Below are 22,660 nucleotides of genomic sequence, written 5' to 3'. Positions count from 1 at the left end.
GGTGAGTCTCCATGTTCTCCCTGTTCCTGCTGGGTTCTCTCTGGTACTCCGGCTTCCTCCCACAGTCCAAAGACATCAAGAGGGGACCAGGTTAATCCAGACTCTAAACTGACCGTAGGTATGAATGTGAGTGTGAATGGGTGTTCGTCTCTGTATGTTGGCCCTGCCATGGACTGGTGACCTGTCCAGGGGGAACCCCGCCTCTCGCCCGTAGACGCTGGGCTCCACCCCCCCGGCAACCCCTAATAGAAAGGAATAAGCGGAAGACAGTGGATGGATGAATAAAACGCCTTAATTAGTTTGGCTAATGGATGGCAAACATGAACAACAACAACACACCTATTCAATACATGAAAGTCAGCCACCGGGACGAAGGCCTGTGTGCTCCTGTCCAAGCTGTTTTTTCTATCTTTGTCATGCATTAGCAAAATTAATGAAGGCTTTTTCATTTCCCACATCCTGAGTGCCTTGGTTTACGTCTTTCACGTGTCAGCCTGGATCATCCCTGCACCACAAAGCTGCTCCTGTGCTTTTATTTATTTTTTTCAACACGACTCAGGAAGGCACGCTCCTTTTTCTTCCTTCCTCCATGAAAAGCTTGTTGGAAGATTCTCTCATGTTTATAGTTTAATTCCACAAAGAGAAGAGCAGGACAGGAGGGCCGTCCGTGTGAGCATGGGAGATATATTGTTGGACATTTCATTAATCTAGCGGCACACATACTGGACCCGTTTTACATATAAAGCAGAAAAGCTTGTGTTTGAAATTCACAACAAGCCGACTCCGCCTTTGGCTCCTTTCCCAACCATTTCTGAGCTTCCTGTAATATGAATAAGCAGAGGTGTTACGGTCACAACAAATCCATACACAACGTGGAATAATAATGGAGAGGACAGGCATTGGAGGCAATCAATCCAGAGGAGGACGGCTCAGTAGCGATAATGAGACGCGCTGTAATACGCCGGGGTAGCCAGCAACAAAGCCATTTGGTAAATACTGTTGTTCATCTGTTGACATCCAGGCAGCACATGAACCCACAGACGCTGCTGAGCTTGAGTGTGTGTGTGTGTGTGTGTGTGTGTGTGTGTGTGTGTGTGTGTGTGGGTCAGGAAAACAAACAGGAAGCTGTTGATACGGTGTCACTGATTAGAACCATTTGATGCTTTTCCTCCAACGATCTTGTTAGAGTGAATGTTTTAAAAATTGATTTGATTTTGTGGAACTGAACGTGTGGAATAGCACGCCACCGTCTTCAACCTTGACTTTTCATGTCAGCGTCTATTTGCGGTCAGCAGGAAGCAGATTTATCTCTGGATAAACGAGAAGGAGGCTTATTTGTGGTTTGATTTATGGAAAAGCGTGCAAACACCAAGAGTCAGCCTGGCAAACATGGCTCGTACTGTTCGACGAATTACAAAGCTTGTTTAAGAGGTTTCGTTTCTTTCTTTTTTGAAGCTGCTAACCATTTATTGTGTTGCTAAGCTAACTAGCGAGCAGCTGGAGGGACTCCATCCTCTCGTCTGACTCAGGGGCGGGACGGCAAATAACCATATTTCCCCAAAAAGTTGACAGAATCCAGATCTCAAGCTGCATGAAATCCTTTTCAATTACTTACATCTCAACTTTAGTCAGGAGGATCTAAATCTTGCAGCCACACTTCTAAGCGAGGATGAAAGCTAGCCTATTTCCACTCTCATTAACACTCCGGCACCGAGAAGCAGACAGAAAGCTCGGGTTCAGTCGAGAGAAGGTTTAGAGTGGAAGATTTATGTCTGACAGCAGCGATTGTTTTTGTAGCTGAGCGAAGACAAGGACTCACAGCTGGGGGGCCCTGATGCAAGTTTCCGTCTCAATGTTTTGGTATCAGTGAGGAACAGCACGACTCGACAACCCGCATGAGCGGCAGACACCTGATCTTTAAAGGTGGGTAAGGACGACATCATGCTGGGAGAAAACAACAGAGGATTTTTACCTTCGTAGGGTTCTCAATGCTAATGTCTTTTTCACAACAAAGAAGTGCCATCATCGGCTCCTCCATCAATGCAGGTGCCTGCTGAAGAGCTGCGTTCTAGACCCGTTGTTGCAGGGAAGCAGAGCAGAAGTGTGCGACAGCTTGATATGGACCGTGAGTTCTGACCAAAACGGGCTCATCCTGCAAGCGCTTGCTGCCAGAATCAGCCATGAATGAACCCAACAAGTGCCCGCTGTGTTTTAATAGCACACGTTTGGAGTATAAGAATAAGAAATAAGTGCTGGAGTTGGCAGGTGAAAAGTCAAAGCAAAAAGTTACCGCAGGTCAAGGTGGAGGTCCTCAGAGCAGGTCGACAGCTGGAAGAGTCAGAGGCTTCTCGCGCTGGGCTTTACTGCGCTAGACACACGAACGTGAAGATTTTTATTTGGTTTATTTGGTTTTGACAGCGTTTCATCTTCTCCACAGCCACTTTGACAAGGTCAGACTTGTCAGGGATAAGATGGAGCTGGTTGATTCCATTCATAAACTCAAATGTGTGGTTTAGGACGGGAGGATTTCAAAGTCTCCCTCTGAAGCCTCTCCCTTTCCGCTCCTTATGTTCCTTATGATTTAATAACTGGATGCCGTTGTAAAATAGTCACATTTCCTACCTTCTAAACCGTCTGACACCAAATCACATACATTTAGGCTTTATAACTAATATTCTTTCACCTTCGTTCACTGAGCCTCTCCTGAAACTGCATGGAGCCCCCCTGCAGAGCCCCCGCCTCACACTTAGAAAACCTCTGATCTAGGAGGATGTTCCATGAAATGAAGGTGAACATCCATTTCCATCTTAAATTGGATAATTCCAGTGTGAAGATCTCGCCGGATGAGAGGAATCATGGCAGCATGAGCATGGCAGCATGAGCAGCATGACATCGAACAAGCAACCGCCGGATCCGGTTCGTCTAAAAATCCGTGGCAACAGAGAACAGCGGCGTAAATTCATCCCAGAGTCTCAGACAGACGCAGAACCGTGGGACATGCAGGCGCCGCTGGCAGCGCTGTCACATACGGCGATGTCAAACCAAAACAGACGCTACAATGCAGGTAATAACACAATGAATGTGGTGAAGATAAAAGAGAATAGATTAAATTTTCAGCCTTGATTACAGAGTAAATGCCAGTCTCTCAGTTCCCCTGCACACCGGGATGCGTGATCTTTGCCAGACTGGAATAAAACAGTTTTGTCATTGAAAGAGTAAAGACTTGTTGACGTGCAGTTGTGTGAAAACAGAGCTGCGCTAAAGAACCTCAAACCACTCTTCTTGCTTCTCGTGTTTTTCAAACGCTGAAAGAACAAGATCAAGCCATGGCAAGGCCCCACATTCAGATGGAAGCAATGGTCGGGGAATCAAAGCAAAGCAGAGTTGGACCCTCACACCACCGTCCTGCCACCAAAGAGCCAACAACGTTTCAGGGTTAAAAAAACCCACGAAGGCGAGAGATTTCACAGACTGCTGGGTGTCCGACCTGCACTGCCAGTCAGTCTGCAAAACTTGTGACGCTGCCAGGAAGCCAACCAGCTTTGAAGCTTTGAGTGCGAGGAGACGTTCCTCACAGGAAGACCTCGGAACGCCGTTTGGAATTGTGCGTTTCGCCGTGACAGGCCCAGATTGCAAGGTTGCCTTAAAAAAAAAGAAAAGAAAAAAAAAAAGTGATTCAAGCGGTGCGTTCATCCAAAACAGAGGTTTGGCCTCATCCAGCCGACAAGCTGAGCAGTTTTGATCGCAACATTTCAGAGATCAAAAATTCCTAGTTTGCCTGCAAATTGTTCCCGCAGTGACATGAAGGTTGTCAGTGCTGATTAGCACTGCTAAAGGCTAACACGTCTCCCTAAGACCTCGAAGACTCAGAGGTAACTGACTTGTAGCATTTCCCCAACATTTAAAGATCCAAAAAACGAAATAAATTGGAACACTGATTATTGTGTAATACTTCAAAAGTACAACCGTGTTTTTGCTCTGATCGTTTGTCAGTCGGCACTTGATAGGATTTTAAATCTCTGCTGCAGTTCATCCTTGTGTCTTGTTGGAGGTTCGACCACCAAACGCTTCTGTTGTCACTCAGCAACTTGCTTGACTCCGAGAGCGACGCCGCTGGACTCAGACAGCTTGTGTGATTATCATGTACTCTGTGTGTGTGTGTGTGTGTGTGTGTGTGTGTGTGTGTGTGTGATGACTAACTCACTCCATTTCCCCCCCCCACATCAGTGTGACATCAGAGCAGAGCTGAATGGTTGAGAATGACTGATTTGTGTGAGAATGTGAGCGGGTGGCGTGTTGCTGAGTGGTCATTCTGAGAACTCTGTTGCCTGGGAAACATAAATAGTCCCATTGTGTGATTCACCAAAGGAAGGTTGGCCGGTGTTTGTTTACAACAATGCTCGGCTTTAAGGTGACACTTGGTCAGATGCTCAAAGGCGCATCAGACGGCTTTGAAAAGTTACATTCCAATTTTTGTGTACAAAATTGCAATTTGTAATGGAATAAACATCGACGTCCAGAAAATGAACACAAAGACTTATAAAAAATGAATTTCTAGACTCAAACTTAGCAGCATAAAAGTAGCACAGACATTTGTAAACCATTGTTTTGAAAATCGCAGTGGTTTCCTACATACGATGAACAGCAATCTGGAAAAAAAAGATTTAAGAAGAATAAAGCCGCCTGCAAACTTTGTGCAGTGCTGCTTGAAATAGATTTTACAAAATGTCCCTTTGTTGTTGCTTTGGTCTGATAATTGCACCTCTGTTTCCTCAAACTAAGCCCCATTGTCCCGTGTGCTTGGGTCGAAACGATTAATCGATATCAAACTGATGGGAACAGGTCTTGGAGGGAGAAGTGAGCAACTGTGAAACGCTTCATAACCCTGCAGGTTTGCATCGCAGCTGCTCAAAGCGCTTGTTCTTAACCACCAACAGGCGAAGACTTGCATCAGTAGTTTCTGATAAAATCACGGAGAGATCCCACACACGCAGATGTGAGTCCAACACAGACAACGCTCGTTAAGCTAATCAGAGCCTGACGGCGCCCAACGTAAACCCCCTGCACCGCTGCGACGTGGGCAGCAGCCCGTAGGATGCTGGTGCAGCCGTTCCCCTGTACTGGTCACCACTGGAACCGTTCTGGTCGTTTTGGTCCATGTTAGTGCATCCATCCAACCACACGTTGAAACTAGCAGCAGCAGTGGAACTGGGAGACGGCCACTGGGAGGGTCGGGTGACGGGGCAGGTCTGGAGCTACTCGTTCTGCTTCGACTTGGCGCGCGTGAGCCACTCGACGGTGAACGAAGGCTGCTGAGCACAAGCAGCTGCTTGATGTTGGAAGGTAGAAGTTCTGCTTCTGAAAGTACTTTTCTGTGGGTTTTTAGAGGTGAATCCAGAATCATGTATGAATAATTGATCGTGTTGTTGCTGCATTATTATGTAAACAGTTCAATGAAATACTGACAGCAAAAATGAAGAGACTGAACAAAATAAAAACAAGAAGCTCGGATTGGAAACACGAAGTTCTGAATTCCCTGAAGAAACAGAAAGAAAGGATGACATGGAGAGGGAAAGAAAAGAAAAGTGAAGCAGGGCATGAAATGTGAGAAAATGAATATAATTCTAAATAATTGGAGATATCTGTTGAAGTATCTCCCCCCCAGCCGTCGTGCATCGGCAGAAAATGGGTCCAATATCAACTTTGTGGTAGTTACAGGTAGTTATGACATGATCTCCTAGTGAGGAGGCTAACCGGTTATCACAGGTAACGGTTACGCTGTGGAGACAAGATAATTATACCATCATAAAGAGTAATTATCTCGTTATCACCAGACATATCCTGTGATAATGATCTCATTAACGGGTTCATTCGTCTTTTTATCATCAGATAACGAAGCTCAATATCGCCTGATGAAATCCTGTCGTGATGTCAACGGCACAAGCAGGGAGGAGAGCAAACGCGGCCTCTCAGCTTCGTGAGCCGTCCGTCCGCTTCCAGCGGGTCGGTCCTGATGTCACAGCTCAACGACCATCAACCAGTTAAATCAGGACGTCAACTTGTGTCATGGAGGGCTGGCAAAGCAACCAGAGAAGAGACGAAAACACTAAATATCACGAGGCCGCGCGGTGCAGCCTCCCTCCTGCAGCAGTGATAACGCTAACAATCCAACACCGCCGGCACCGGAGGAGGAGGAGGAGATCAAAACGAAGCAGACGCGTGTTGCCGGGGGGAAATTTGCTACCTGGTTGGAAGTAAACATGATTGTATCTGTTTGCATGGAAACAAAATCACAGGGCGCCTCGAACCTGACTGACTTTCAAAAAAGAAAAGAAAAAAAAGACTGTAAACATTCCAACAACAAATAAGACAAACAGTGAGTGAAGGCGTGAGCGCGGCCTCCCGAGGGCCGGCGTGGATGTCAGCGAAACTTTGATGTTCTAAAAACACAAGCTGCTGATCTACCTGGTGGAAATTAGTTTGTGTGGCCGGTTCTCGAGGCACTCTGACTCATTAATCATTCATGGGGCTGGGGGGGGTCTATGGAGAGCTCATTCTGGGCATTTAGATGGGAGGGTGACTACAGTAAACATATTTCATAAAAGCTGCTCTGTGGCGCACAAATAATCGCTTCTCCTGTTATTGGCTTTCACGTGCTGTGGGGCAGTAGGGCGAACGGATATGAGCTCACCCAGAACTTTCAATAATAAATTCCTACCAGCGAGGCAGTGCGGGGGGGGGGGGGGTCGTCAACTTGGTCTGAACCACATTTTTAATAACAAATAGCCCTCATGTGAGAAGTCAACAATGCCCCCTGCACAATGCTATTTGTCACTCTGGACACATGACAATGTGCACTGCATCAAAAGAAAATATGTGGCATCCAGTTGCGGTGGCTGGGGGGGGGGGGGGGGGGGGCGCATCTGAAAGGAAACTGCCTGAGAGGGAAATACTGAAGTATTCTCACAGCCGTCACTTTGCCTGGCAGGACCAGGGGAAATCCAAGCTGTGACAGTAAAAAGGGCGCAGTCTCATTGCCAGTCTGAGAGGTTTATATGAGAAATGGAGAGATTTAGAGATGCAATAGAAGGTGGGGTGGTGGTGGGGAGATGCTGGTCTCCATGGCGACCGGAGTAATAGAAACATCAGTGTGAGCTCGGTGGCAGAGAGGCACTGAGAAGCCCAGAACCTTTGTGACTCTGAAATGACACCGCTTGCTGTAAAATCATCCCACAGCTCAGTTCTATAAAGAGAGAGAGAGAGAGATGATGGTGTGTGTGTGTGTGTGTGTGTGGGGGGGGGGGTGTCGGCGTGTGCAACTCTCGCCTCAACAGCTCATTCGCTCGATTAATTTTTCCAAAGATGTGAGAATTGAAGAACTGAGCGGCGGGCGGGTTCACGCCACGTCTGAACTCAGCCTTTCTCCTCGGAGGTGTAAGAGAAACTGAGGACGTGGTTGATGGAAGAGGCGAGGGCCACAAGTGAGGGGAAGTCCAGAGGAACAACTGTGAGCCTCAAAAGATCCAGCAACTTTGCCAGGAGCCTGGAATCTTGGAAACTTTGCGAGTCTCTGGTTTTCATTGATTGTATCACCGTGTTCTCGCCACTGCAACCTCTCCTGGGTGCTCGACTCCATTTGTTGTTGGCGTCTAAATCTCCGTGCGCCACCAGAGCTCTGATTCATGCGTCTTGATGGATTCGCCTTGTGTTCGTCAGCTGTTCGGCAGACGGGGCTGGCGTGAAAGGTTGGGGGATCAAACATCAGCGGAGGGATCTGTTATTGTTCATCACTTCAAAGTGAATTTGACCAACAGACGTTGAGTTCTGTCTGCTCCGGCCGTCGGCCGCCAGCGTGGTGGCGAGCATCTGTGAGCTGCTGCTCCCCTCCGCCATGTCGGTCGCGTTATCTGTGACCGAGTTCTAACAGCTGCTCACCGCGTCTCGCCTTTGGACGCGAAAAAAAACCTGCACCAAACTGGTGTTGTTGGTTTGTTTTGTCTCAGTGGAACTTTTTTTTTTTCCAGGTTCCTGTTAGAACATTAACTCATGAATGGTAACGCCCTGCTTTGCAAATCCTGCATCTAAATTTTCACACATTGTGCTAAATATTTGTGCTTCAGAGTTCATGTTCATTTACTGTTCAGGCGTCCTTGACACGCGGTCATAATCTTGGTTATCAGAGGATTGGTTGTAAATCTGGCAGCAGCGAGAGCTTCTCTCTCTCGAGTGTTTCCTGGCATGGCCGTGCGCTCGTGTTGACCAGCGACTGCAGCCAAGCAAATATGTAAACAATGGTCCATAAACCCAGATCGGAGCAGTAATTTAGAGCCCAGCCTGAAAGCCTGGGATGGGAACGCTTCCTGAGAGTGCAGAGCAACAGAACCATCATTACTCAGCTGCCTGCCAAGAGTGTACAAGGGAGGCTGCTACTATAAGATGAACATAATAGGATGCTAATAAATCCTCTGGAGATCACAAGGAGTTCAAAATTATTTTTCCCAGAATGCTCATCAATCAGAGAAGCAGAAGGCTGGGAGACATTCTGTCTCGGGACGGCTTCTCTTCCACGACTCGCCTTCACGTTATTCTCTAATATTTCAGTAAATAACCCTCACTGATGACTCACGCTACAATCTGGACTCTTACTCAGACTGGCAGCATCACTTGACTCCACCATGACACTGTCTGTTCAGACTGTTATTGTTGCCTCCGTGAGTCAGACTGAGTTTTAAAGACAAAGGGGAAGAGATTTGAATCCGTCAAACCCAGGAGGTGGGGCTGTATGTTCAGTCATTCCTTTAAATCTTTAACGGGCCTCAGAGATCGTCAGCGTGCAGCCGGCCTCCCTGGCGCTCCGCACAGTTTGAGGGGAGGCTCAGTGAATGGAGGTGTGAGAACATGAGTCATCGGATGGACGTGGTGTCCAACTGCCCCAATGTATGTGATCGTGCGGTTCAGAGACATTTTGAGCAGTTTAATAGTTCTTTTCTTCCGTCCTTCAAAGAGTCAGAAACTAACTTAAGACTCAGGACAGACGGCGTTCAGGTACCTGCTGCTCTCAGAAGCGACGTAAAACAGCAAGTTTGGCAACTTTGGCTAAGAGTCGGCCCTCTCAGGCAGGCCTGCACACCAAGTTACAAACCCTGATGCCAGGACCAACAATACCTGAAAATACTAATCAATATTCTGTCAGTCACGACTGCTTTTACTCTTCTTGTGACCTCAAATGATCTCTGGATTGCGGTGATTTGCTCAGGCAGCAGCGTGATGCTGCAGGTCGCCGGTGGTCACCGGGTGTGTGGTTCAGTGCGTGCGAGTTCTCCTGGTTGGGACCGTTTCAGAGACAGAAACCTGCTCCTGATGGACTGAGCTGTCAAGTGAAGGCTGACAGTCCTCACTTTTATTGTTATTTTATTTGCAATTTTTACAGAACGTCACATTTAATGAAGGGAACTTGAGATTTTAGAACCACTTTGCATTTCAACAGCACAATTTATGTTTGCCTTTTTACCGTGGAAGAGAAAAAGTTTAGGATCAGAAGTAAACTAAGTGATGCGGGGGGGGGGGGGGGGGGGGGCTTAGTTTAAGCTTTTATACAGGGAGGCCCAGCGTCTCAGTCTTTGAAAACTGCTGCTTTAAAGTTTGGAGCACTGCATTATTCAAAAGGCTGCACATGCAAAACTTTGTTAGTTTGAAGATTAGAGGGAACACTCCTCAGTCTGGTTCACACCTGTAACCCCCAACAACGGAACCAAAGCGTTCTAGACTGTTGCAGAGGAACTTGCTGCAGTGGGAAGCGATGGTCGCAAGCAGATGGGCGGCGGCGTGAGTGAGTCACCACGTCAACCCTCCACGCGCAGTTTTAGAAGGATTTTTGAGACTTTTGGGGCTGCTGCCTCCAGTCCCACGATGAAACCCGTCTGAACCGAGACGTGCAGACGTCAGCCTGCGTGTCAGACACCAGAGGGCGTGAGAGAGCATCGTGGAACGTGCTGAAATTCCAGATTATCCTTTAGCCGTTGAAATCTGAAGAATATTCCAGCACACAGCAGCCAAACTTCTTAACAACATAAACGTGACAAACTGAGTCTTTACGTACGTGAAAATCTCAAAAAACATTTGTGCATTTTTTTGTTAGCGATAATTGCATCGACTCAGGCTGCATTTCACCGACTTGGATTAGATTAAATTGGTAGTCTAGATTAGACTAAATAGGATTTAGACCTAAAAAAAAAAAAAAGTGATAAATTTATCTCAGAAGATTACTTATGAAACTTTGGTCCCTGACAGATAGAAACACTGAGCTGAAGTGTTTCGTGACCCACAACAAAAACCCTCTGTAGGGATTAAAAAGATGCAGGTGCCACACGTAATAATCTCACCGTCAAACCCGCTGCCACTTTTACTGACATTCAGTGTTAGTTCACATTAATAACACACCAAGCTTTTGAACAGCACATTTTAATCCGCGCAATTTATTACATCATCCATCAGGTATAAATTACTACAAGCCTGCATCAGAAACAGAATACAAAGTATTCTGTAAAAAAGAACGTCTTTATTAAAATAGTTTTTTTAGTGAGTGTGTTATTTCTTTTCTTTTCTTTTCCCCGTGTTCTTCGAAGGGACGCGCTGAGGACACTGCCCAGTCTCATAGTTTATCTTTCAGCCTTTAAAGTAGAGAAATGGATGTGCAGGGGGAAGCGTTTTTCATTTGGTTTGTTGAACTTCTCTCTGAGCTGAAAGCAGCCGCTCGCTGCGTGACTCTCTTTCTCTCTCTCTTTTGATGAGGAGAGAACGTGACACTGCAAATGGACCTCCAGCGTCATAAATTAATTCATTAATTCAAGAAATTAATTAAATTATTCTTTTTTCAAAAACAAAAACAAGTCAACACTCTCATTTCCAGTATGAAGCCTTCAAGCCTGCTCACAAGAATACTGAGAGTCCGGCTCCAATGGAAGTTTTGGTCCTGCAGTCAATATTCTTCTCAGTCTTGCTTTTCGGTCACAGCCTCGACTGCCTCTCAGTGTTTAGAACATGAACAAACATGTGACCTTTGCTTCCAGTTCAAGAAAAGGTACAAAAACAGTATCAGTGCTTGATATTAACAATAATGCAATAGTCCACCAAAATATTTTCCCTTTCAAGTCCTCACTAACGGCTTTCTTTAGCTAACAAAGACGTTTTTCCTCCTGCAGGACATCCTGGTGACTCCAGCCTGCAGCCATGCGTACTTCCACACTCGCTCATGCTAACGTGGAGTTGCTTTGTTTTGGTTTAAATCAAATTGTTGGAGGATAACAAGCAAAGACGACACTGATTACACAGGATGATGCTCTTCTTTGTTTTTCTGCCTGACATGTGTCGGACTCTTTTGCGGTTGTTAGCCGCCTGCCACCATTAGCGTCAAGCTAAATCCAGGTGGCTCGCTCTCTCTGCAGTCTGGAGTCAAAGAGGTGGTGCCAGGATGAAAAATGAGCATCTGTCTGAGCTCAAGCCACCTTCAGTATTTGTGAGCACTCGAAAGACAAAATATACGTTGAAGTTGAAGTTGAAGTTTGGCTTTAAAGAAATCGATAGCCGTTATTTAACGGAAGAATCGCATCACATGCAGTGGCTAATGCCCGTTTAAGCTATTAGATGCTACAAAACATCCACGACGTTCAAATCAAGACCTTATTCTGTGTTGCCATAATTTTACTCACCGTTTCTTGTGCTGCCGTGTGTTACGTGTCAATTTCGACTCCCCCCCCCCCCACAGACCCTCTAAGCTCACCACCCACCAGTGGAGAAACTGTTTTGGTGGATCTTCTCCCATCACGATCACGTTCAGATTTTCTTAAGTTTTTCAATCCAGAGGTTGATTGTCGTTGCAAACAGCACCCGGGTGCTTCGAGTCAAACGTCGCCGAATGAAGAGCTTCTGTCAGGAGGGTCCTCAAAAGGTTGGACCCTTCAACTGTCTGGGGAGGCTCAGCCCATTAAGACTCGAGGAGCCCTGTGCTGCGCGGAGCTGCCTACTGAGACACCTTAAGCGCCGCCGCGGCTGACTTTGCATCATCTAACACGCCATTACTCAAAGAGACGCTGAACAAAGGCCTCCCTGCTAAAGCTGACAGAAGAAACCTGTCTGCCGCTGGAACGCGTCAAACCCGGCTCTGCTCTACTTGCCTGCTGTTACGTCGCGCCGTTTTGTTGTGTTTGGCCGTCTAAGCGGTGGAATAATAGAGAATTCTCTGCGTATTACGTCTGCAGGCCGCTGGGATGGATGTCACCACCCCACCACACCCACAAGTTTAAAAGCCAAAATGTAAAAAAATAAGAAGAAAGAAATAAAAGAAAAGAAAATCAATCTTTTCAATCTAAATCACAAAGTAGCTCTGGGTGAAGCTAACGGTCTGACTGAGGTGGGAATCAATTGAACAGTTTATCTAACAATTGCCCAGATGAGTGAGAGCCACTGAGAGGACATCGGCTCCTGAATCTGCTTGAAACTTCAGAGTGAAACCCGAATGGTCTCCAGAGAGCGAGCACACGCTCCACAAAAGAGACTGATTTACTTCTGACCCGCTTCCTCTCTTATCTCTTCGGTATCAATCTTCAGCCACAGCCTGGAAAGGTAAACATGAGTGATTCTGGCTGCAGCTTACTGACAATTATGGAAGGCGCTAAATCCTCCGGAGGACAAAAGGCCTTGAGGAGCTCCACAGATCTAAAAACCGAATCCAACGCCTACGGGTCAAAGATCACAAACCATTCAAGTCCAGGTACGGAAGCCCACAGGGGACTCGGTTAAAATACAGATATGAACTTGAAAACTAACAGGTATATGGAAGAGTATTAGGGCCACCCATGAGGAAAAAAAAAAGAGAGGACGTAGATTTGTTTCCATCACGCGCTTCAAGAAAAAAGTCGAGGTGTTCGTCCCTAACACTTCCTTCCTTCCCTCCTTCGAAACAGTCACAGTTTTCTGCACCGTCTCTTCAAAGTCCTAAAACTGATAACGACTGCGTGTTTGTGAGCTACAAAAGGAAGTAGTTCCTTGTTCCTGAAGCTGAGTCCCAAGTACAGTTTCACCGTTTAGTAGAAGCAGTCACACGCGCCGCTTGTTACAGTCTCAAAAGGTCGGCTTAATTCTCGACATTGTATTTCAACTTTTTTTTGAGAAAAAAAAAGTATCTCCTCTCATTTTTTTTTCTCAAGCGTGGCCCTGACCCTCTTCCGTACGAGTATATCTGTCTCATCAGAGGACAGGTTTTCGTCTCCCCATCCCTGCGTGGCTGTCGTTTGACCCCATCAGGAAGGAAATGGAAAAAGAAATGGTTTCAAATTTGTACCCCACTGTGGACAATATTTGAATTCTAATTAAAAAACAGATAGAAATTGAAACATCATGTGAACAACGTAGAATGGTGTAGACTTCGCAAAAGCATCACTGAAACGTAAAAACTAAACAAGAACGACATTTTCTGACCGCGCAAAGAAAATGGAAATCTGCCTTTGACATCATGAAAGTGATCATGGATGCCGCGCCTCCAGGGGTGTAGCACGGAATCCTGGGTCCCGCTCACGTGATGTGTGTGTGTGTGTGTGTGTGTGTCACATGTCCCTCGCACATGCTTCCACACTCATGATAAACAACTGAGCCTGAAACTGTGAGTGAACCTTCAGTCGTCACGCTGGCTCAGCTTGAGCAGCTGCGTTACATGCAGAGCTCGTAAGGTTATGTTTTGTTTATTATAAATACAGAGAAAACGTTTGAAATTGACATTGATTTTGATGATCATGTCAGTCACCCCCCCCCCCCACGCGTAACGTGTTTGGTTTGTTTTTTCAGCTTCACAAATGTTTTCTTTCGAACAGAAATGAAAACTGTAGTTATTCCATTCCCAAGTTGCTAGGACGGCAGCTTTTTCTGCTAATCGAAGAAATCGATGGACTCCCGGAGGAAGTCGTCAGCAGAGAAATTAATCAACAACAACAATTACTTGCATTCGCCTCAAAACAACTCCAACTCAACAAGCAAGTCATTACAACCCAGCTCCTATAATAACGATGTAGGAATAGTGATTAAATGATATAAAATTGAAAGTCAAAGACATTTACTTTCTTCTTTCAGTACCGAGTCCTCCTGCGCGTGCCGTTCAGTGTCAGACCGTTACTTTCGCGGAGTTATTTCAGTCTCCCTCCACCGCAGGAACAAAAGACAAGCGAGCTTGGGAATCGCACCCGCGCTTCAGGATAGAGCTCAGCCTGACAGAGGAGGGAAGGCTGACGTCACGGTGGCGTCACGCTGCAACTGCGGGCTGGAAGAGGAGAAACATCCAGATCTGGAGCTCACCAGCACCACTGATGAAAGCCTCTCTGGGAGCTTCAAAACCAGAATGCCAAATTCTCATTTGATCCAATTATTGACATCTGTGTCAATAAAGAAGATCAAATCACTGCTAATTAGAGAAATAAACCCCAGATCTAAATCACTGCTAACTGCAGCTCGGAGCATGTGTTGGGAATATGACTCATCTGCTCTTCACGCCTCGCCAGGTTGTTAATACGGAGGATTGATAAACTCCCATCCGAGCGCGTCGTTGCATCCAAATTAATGGCACGTTTAGTGTTCGCTGAACTCTCACTGTGCAACATCCCCGCCGCTTACTCCTCATGTGGGTGAAGCGCCCCATTGTTTACCGTCATCCACCTGATGATCACGGTTAGTGGAAGTGGGATCACACAGCCACAGCACCAACCGACCGCCAGCGGCTGTCAGGCTTCAGGAGCTCAAATTTGAGACGTTTAAGAACCTTATCCAGGATCAAATACACAACACAAAAGAGAAGTCCTGCATCGCTGCTTTATGCCTGGACAATCTGTGCCTCAAACAGTGACCCTTGACCTTTGACCACCAACATTTTTTTCAGTTCATCCTCCTTCATTTGGAAAATCCCCCCTCACCGTCGTTCCAGAGAAGTTGCATATATTTTCACAATACGTGAACAACCAACAGCTCAGTCGCAAACATGGGAACGTCGAATAACTCTCACCAACGAACAAAATGAGCATCAGCTCCACCTTCCACCACCAACATCTGTTCAGTTCATCCTTGAGTCCAAGTGGACAACTGAAGTAAATTTGAAGCAAGTGACTCAAAGGGTTCCGGAGGTAACGCGTAAACGAGAGCGGGCCGGTGTATTCGGGGAACCTTCTTGGGGCGTCAAGATCCAGCAGCGGGTAGGGAAACCCCAACACCGAGAAGCACCAGCAGTGCTCTTAGCATCGCTGGCTGCTTGCTATGAAGCGGCGGTGCGGAGGGCTCGTAGACTCTGCTTTGGCCTCCTCCATCACTTCAGTTACAGCTGTGGAGTCCTTGTTGGTGGTGAAATGGCTCCTGTCACTCTCAGGGTTTGATCCATTTGGTCTGATAACATTTGGCAAGTCTGCAGGAGCTGCAAGATTAAGGCTCGCGGATGCGCGTCTCTCTGGGCTGGCGCTTGTCCGCTCGCCCTCCTCCATCCTCTGCGTTTTTTTTGTCATGATTACTTTTGCCTACCAGGATGAAAGCGGATATTTGAATCATTGGACACGAACCCTTGGTTTGTCTCTTCCTGTATTTGAAATCATCCGATGTCACAATTTGATATTTGATATCAACCCAGGAGAAAGGGAATGTCAGGTTTGAGCCAACGTAATATGACCTTTTTTTTTGGGCCTGCTTCCGTAGTTGACAACATTTTAGAGAAAATTATCACTGAGATTATTTTTTTAGAACAAGATTAGTGCTGTCAAATGCAAATCGGCTTTTGCTGCTTTTTCTGTTTTAAGAAGATTACATCACGACGTCTAACTGATGGGATGAATTCTCTTTTTTTCAAACAGAGACTTTTGGAGCAACATTTCTACTGATTCCCAAATGGAACAAGCACATCAGCAGCACGCCGTTTATTTATCCGTTGAGGGCTTTCAAGCTGATTTCCTGACTCGTCTCTACTTGTCTGCTCTTCCCAACCTCCAACGAACCAAAAAAAAAAAGAAAGAAAAGAAAAAAAGAACTGCTTCATCTTAAAATCTCCTAAACCAGCGGGTGACGCTAGCCTGTAGGACATGCCTCTTAGAGGTGCATCTCTACCCATCCGTCCATTTTCTACACCGCTTATCTGTTAAGGGTCACAGGGGGTGGAGCCTATCTCAGCTGACATTGGGTGAGAGGCGGGGTTCACCCTGGACGGGTCACCAGTCCGTCGCAGGGCCATCAGGAGCAGTTAGGGTTCAGTATCTTGCTCGCGGACACTTGGACATGGTCGCCGGGGGAAGTGGGGATTGAACCAGCGACCCTCTGAGCCACGCCGCCCCTGCTGGCGCATCTGTTGGGACTATTTTCAGTGACAGATTCCTACATATTTCCTGCTCCTGTGAGTGTTTCTGTTCGCTCGTGAGGAAACGCGTCACCTCGCGCGCACCGCGCGTTTTTAACACGAACCGGTTGATGGTTGGATTTGGTCTGTGGTGGGATCTGCTGACACTGAAGCACAGCCCATCACCAGCTTCAGGCCCTTGGGAGCCCACATTTGCCTGCCACTATCTTCTTCTCTGTTATCAGGAATTTTACACTGAGTTGTCGTTCACGCCCAGTTGTCCAAGGAGCAAAATGACTTAGGACACGTCAAACGACCACGACCGCCTCCTCACCGATGTGTTACAGCAGCAGAGTTGATGTGTTTCTGTAGGTCAACCCAGACGCTTGCATCGCCATGACGGCAGAAAATGAACTGTCTAGCAAGCAGAGGCTTGTGCTCCACACAGGTTTTGTTCAGCAGGATTATCTTTGCGCCGCACCTCCCACTTGCATGTGATTTAATTTGAGAAAACCTCTGTAGTCTCGTTGAGCCACTTGTTACTAATCTCAGTCTTTAAGACACACAAATGCCTCCAAACTCACCAGAGGGTTACTAAACCAAACATTCAGATACACGAAGCCGGTGTTAACCACAGATGGAAACAACCCCTAAAATCCCAGGGACTCTGACACCCAGGAACCGGACGGTCAGCGGTTCAACCTGCTTGTGTGTTTTACGTCTCTCTGCTTCTCCACTCCTAAGGTCAGCGAGGGTCTGTGGGTGACCGACCCAACAACCTTCAGGCCCTGGAACTGAAGCTTCCCTTGGCCTGTTGTCGTCTGTCTTTTGACCGGCGCGCGACGGAGAGGAAAGTGAGTCTGCTGCGCTATGCTTTCTAATTACAGGTCGCTAATTCTCATTCGCGCCAGATGTCATCATCGGCACATGAAGCTAGCAAAGCTTGTGAGCGTCGTTATTGCCTGAATCCCCGACAACGAGGTGCCAAGGAGCATTATTTAGTTCCAGGAGCTTCTGCTTTAATAAGTTGTCTTGCATGGATGTTTTTTTTTTGCTGGAGTCGAACAGAAGAAGAGGTGATTCTTTATTCCGTGTTCTTGTCTGAGAAAATAACTTCTTTTTTGGGGGCTTGGAAGCTTAATGCGTTTGAGCAAAGCTGCTGAATAATGAAGGAGAACGATGGCTTGCACAAGATTTCTCCATAAAAAAGAAAGATGGGCAGCAGTTGTGTCCTCGGAGGATTTCAGTGCTTATGAATGTGATCCTCATCCGGAACTACATGACGGAGATCGCAACAAAATGCCTCAATTCGTCAGCTGGGAGGCCGGTGAATTCAGGACCGCACGGAGCAACAGCGCAGCAACGAAAACCCAACTAAAGCGGCTAAAAACACAGCCTCTGTTTTTAGCTGGACTGCTTCCTTCAGAGTGTCTGGTGAAAACATTGGGAGGTCAGAGGTCGGGGTCAGGCTGTGAACCTTTCCCGCGACGCCAACAGATGCCTGCCCGAACGATCTTTGCTCTTAAAACAACATCCAAGCCTCTGCAGCCCCGCACCCCCCATCTCAGTATCAGCTGGACTGTATTTATTCACAAACTGCTGCACCTGTGAGTTTTCCTCCTCTGAAACTCAGTGAGCAGCTGTTGAAGATGAATTTTTAATGCAACTTTTAGTGCAGCAGATCTCGGTGTAACAAACGATAAGAAACTTCGTATTGGAATTGTTTGAAGCCTTTGGATAGACTTTCTCTGAATAATCGACTTCTTTAGCTTCAGCGCGCTGTTGATTTATTTGGGTGATGTTGTGTACACGGAGAACAATGCGGCTTCGCACCACGTTGGAGGTGCTACTAAGAGCAGAGAGAGGCAAAGGAAGGAGCGGTTCATCCAGAGTTCATCCAGATTAAACGGCTCAGCCTTCTCTGCTATTCCGATGCGTTAATTTAGCACCATTTTAAAATGTACAATTAAAGCAAGAAAGTGTCCCGCTCGGATGAGGCGATGGCGCAGACACATAAACGGTGCTACTGTGGGTCTGGCGTTCCATTTATGGCAGCAGTTACACGTGTGACCGGCGTTCATTCAACAGTAACGTCACAAAGCGGCTGAACTGAACATGAGAACTGGAGAGGCAACGATCCACATTTTTTTTTCAAAGATCAGATTCAGATGCCAGGACTTCCTCCTTGATCGATTCCTCCACAGTCCAAAGACATCAAGAGGGACCAGGTTAATCCAGACTCTAAATTGACCGTAGGCGTGGCTGGGAGAGCCAATGGTTGTCTGTCTCTATGTGTTGGCCCTGCCATGGACTGGTGACCCGTCCAGGGGGAGGGCTGCTGGGATAGGCTCCACCCCCACCACCCTCAACAGGAGAAGATGGAGGGATGGATGGGTCTTGGCTCCTGTTACAGGACGTGAGAGTGACCAGCATCTCTGACACGAGTGAGTTTGCGGCTCCTTCCTAACCCGCTGCACGTGTGAAGTCAGACTGACGAAGCTTTTGTGTTTTACTGATTTGTGTCGAGCTTTCAAACGCTTCACTAAAACTTTTCTTAAAAATCTACAGAGTTGACAGCACGTACCTGCCTACTGATGCCAGTGCGTCGTTTCATCGGTTGGCATAGATCCTTAATCACAGAAGGAGAGGGAAACAGCCTGAGAAGGAGAAGAAGACGAAGAAGAAGAAGCAGAACAATTGAGATGCATTTTCACCTCTGTGTCCTCTCATGAACTGTCTGGCTGTTCCAGACGAGGACGGCGCGTTGACTCGGGCTTACAGCGAGAGACCAGACTCACACAGTGCAGCAGCTCGCTGCCCAACACGCGTGACAAAAACACCACAATCCCTAAAAATAACCCAAACTTTCCAGCGTCTGGAACTAGACCTGATTTAGTCGGCGCCTGTAAACCATCGCCATTTCTTCATGCATATCGAACGCAAAAGCTTTTCTAGAGGGGAAAATCCGCTTGATTAGCAGCAGAGTTGTTCATGGAACCCGATGTGCCGGTGAGTGTCTGCCGTCACCCTGAGGCGTCGGCGCTGCGCGCTTGGACCTGATGCAACTAACATGTTCTGCTGTGTCTTCTGTTCCTTCTTAATACAAGATGCTAAACTGCAGGAGTGGGAGGGGTTTTTTTTTTGTTGCAAGGCTGCAGTGTTGATGAAGAAAAAAAAATTCTGCTGTGAGCAGATGGCCGTGCAGACTTTGCTCGCTTGTTTTTATACGTAGGCAGTCCACCCACCTTCCATATTTTTTACACTGAATTCTATCGAAGGGAACGCTGAAAGAAGGTCAGCGAGGCCCCCCCCCCCCCAAAATAAAATCTAAATTAAGTTCTCATGTATACTTTCATAAGAAACGCTAAAATTGATCACCTGAAAGATGACAAGGGGGACAGGACGGATTTGTCACCTGGAAGATTCAGTAAAATCAATTAACTCCATTTAACTCTCATAAGGATTTGAACGGCTGTGCATTAACAGCAAATCTGAGCGATGGGCAACCCTTCCAATGCAGTAATTTGACACGTGGTCATCAGCTGACATTCGTCTTTTAGGCCCTGAGCCTGAAGGCACTTGAGGCGAAGACCCTATTATGCTGGGCAGATCAACACATTAGCAGCACTAAAACACTACAAACACACACTAACCAGTGTCCCAGCCCCCCAACACCCATGAGGCAACTGGGCCAGACGGCCTGGAGCCGGTTTACACATCCACACCATTCAAAACCTGGTCCTGGACTGTTCTTGCTCTCAATGACTGCGCGTGCAATATGCGCATTATGTAATCTCACCCCCTGAACATGCATGAAATTCGGCACACTTGTCCGGTCTGGCTAAACACTCACTAATCTCACAAAAAAGTCTATAGCGCCACCTAGGGAGCCACACAACTACAAGATAATTTTTGATAATTTTCAGCGCTATAACTCCTCCCAGGAATGTCCCACAAACATGGGACCAACACCGTTGGACTCGTCTCATCAAGACGCACAATTCCTACACTCTGACCCCTCACCTATCTACAACAGAATGTCCACAATTTGGACAAAACTGTCAAAATGAGGACTTTTTTTACTCCCCCGAACAAAATCTATCTCCTCCTAGGGCATTAATGCTATCGCTTCCAAACTTTCACACATTGATCACACAACTCTGCTCTTCAAAAATCTTTAAAAGTTTTTATATGAATCATTTGGTTTGGATTTTACAAGCCGTCAAAGTGGGGGAGACACGTTTCACCTTCCAATGGAAGTCTATGGGGAGACGGTGTCCTCTCAGGTACATACTGTCAAACAAACGCTTCTCACGTCTACACCATCCATCCCACAGCTCTACCAACCACACCACTGCATTCCTGACAAAAACCCCTCCAAGAACATGGTGTTCTGTGTCCCTCTGGACCAGCGTATGCTGACTTCTTCCTCTTGTCCCACTCCAGTCCTGGTGCTCGTCCTCTCTCTCCACTCTAGCACAGATCAAAGACAGAGCCGTGGGGGAGGGGTTCTTAAAGGGCCAGCTCTCAGCTCTGCTCTCACTCTAGCACAGATCAAAGACAGAGCAGTGGGGAGGGGTTCTTAAAGGGCCAGCTCTCAGCTCTGCTCTCCACTCTAGCACAGATCAGAGACAGAGCAGTGGGGGAGGGGTTCTTAAAGGGCCAGCTCTCAGCTCTGCTCTCACTCTAGCACAGATCAAAGACAGAGCAGTGGGGGAGGGGTTCTTAAAGGGCCAGCTCTCAGCTCTGCTCACTCTAGCACAGATCAGAGACAGAGCAGTGGGGAGGGGTTCTTAAAGGGCCAGCTCTCAGCTCTGCTCTCCACTCTAGCACAGATCAGAGACAGAGCAGTGGGGGAGGGGTTCTTAAAGGGCCAGCTCTCAGCTCTGCTCACTCTAGCACAGATCAGAGACAGAGCAGTGGGGGAGGGGTTCTTAAAGGGCCAGCTCTCAGCTCTGCTCTCACTCTAGCACAGATCAAAGACAGAGCAGTGGGGAGGGGTTCTTAAAGGGCGAGCTCTCAGCTCTGCTCTCACTCTAGCACAGATCAAAGACAGAGCAGTGGGGAGGGGTTCTTAAAGGGCCAGCTCTCAGCTCTGCTCTCCACTCTAGCACAGATCAAAGACAGAGCAGTGGGGAGGGGTTCTTAAAGGGCCAGCTCTCAGCTCTGCTCTCACTCTAGCACAGATCAGAGACAGAGTAGTGGGGGAGGGGTTCTTAAAGGGCCAGCTCTCAGCTCTGCTCTCACTCTAGCACAGATCAGAGACAGAGTAGTGGGGAGGGGTTCTTAAAGGGCCAGCTCTCAGCTCTGCTCTCCACTCTAGCACAGATCAAAGACAGAGCAGTGGGGGAGGGGTTCTTAAAGGGCCAGCTCTCAGCTCTGCTCTCACTCTAACACAGATCAAAGACAGAGCCGTGGGGGAGGGGTTCTTAAAGGGCCAGCTCTCAGCTCTGCTCTCACTCTAGCACAGATCAGAGACAGAGCCGTGGGGGAGGGGTTCTTAAAGGGCCAGCTCTCAGCTCTGCTCTCACTCTAACACAGATCAGAGACAGAGCAGTGGGGGAGGGGTTCTTAAAGGGCCAGCTCTCAGCTCTGCTCTCCACTCTAGCACAGATCAAAGACAGAGCAGTGGGGGAGGGGTTCTTAAAGGGCCAGCTCTCAGCTCTGCTCTCACCCTAGCACAGATCAAAGACAGAGCAGTGGGGGAGGGGTTCTTAAAGGGCCAGCTCTCAGCTCTGCTCTCACTCTAGCACAGATCAGAGACAGAGCAGTGGGGAGGGGTTCTTAAAGGGCCAGCTCTCAGCTCTGCTCTCACTCTAGCACAGATCAAAGACAGAGCAGTGGGGAGGGGTTCTTAAAGGGCCAGCTCTCAGCTCTGCTCTCACTCTAGCACAGAACAGAGACAGAGCAGTGGGGGAGGGGTTCTTAAAGGGCCAGCTCTCAGCTCTGCTCTCACTCGAGCATAGATCAGAGACAGAGCAGTGGGGAGGGGTTCTTAAAGGGCCAGCTCTCAGCTCTGCTCTCCACTCTAGCACAGATCAAAGACAGAGCAGTGGGGGAGGGGTTCTTAAAGGGCCAGCTCTCAGCTCTGCTCTCACTCTAGCACAGATCAGAGACAGAGCAGCGGGGGAGGGGTTCTTAAAGGGCCAGCTCTCAGCTCTGCTCTCACTCTCTGATCAGACTCAGGCTTCTAACTCCTCAACTACAAGGCCTCCACCCTGGACCAGGACACCCTGGGATTCAGGCCAGGGCTCAGGCCCTCACAACGCTGCGTGCAGCTTGAATTAGGGCCTGAGCCTGAAGGTACTT

At 47.6% G+C, this 22,660-nt stretch overlaps 1 protein-coding gene across 8 annotated transcripts in view; it reads right to left on the bottom strand.

Annotated features, from left to right (window-relative positions):
- Nucleotides 1–22,660, bottom strand: part of LOC147259383 (alpha-1,3-mannosyl-glycoprotein 4-beta-N-acetylglucosaminyltransferase C-like) — a 49,717-nt gene that overhangs the window by 11,580 nt on the left and 15,477 nt on the right. For 3 of the 8 annotated variants that reach the window (XM_086209751.1, XM_086209754.1, XM_086209755.1), the window contains one exon: nucleotides 3,488–3,642. The exons of 2 other annotated variants lie outside the window; for them this stretch is intronic. The gene's annotated coding sequence lies outside the window, so the exon portion shown is untranslated. Of the gene's footprint in view, nucleotides 1–3,487; nucleotides 3,643–18,935; nucleotides 19,470–22,660 lie in introns of those variants that run through there. 3 more of the 8 variants (XM_086209752.1, XM_086209749.1, XM_086209748.1) reach the window with 3 other exon arrangements.

This window comes from Aulostomus chinensis, chromosome 7 (assembly GCF_037954235.1).
Source record: "Aulostomus chinensis isolate RoL2024-O1b breed Wild chromosome 7, RoL_Achi_v1.0, whole genome shotgun sequence".
In the NCBI taxonomy this organism is placed as follows: domain Eukaryota; kingdom Metazoa; phylum Chordata; class Actinopteri; order Syngnathiformes; family Aulostomidae; genus Aulostomus; species Aulostomus chinensis.
The sequence above is the reverse complement of the archived record's forward strand: the minus strand, read 5'-3'. Positions and strand labels throughout refer to the sequence as shown.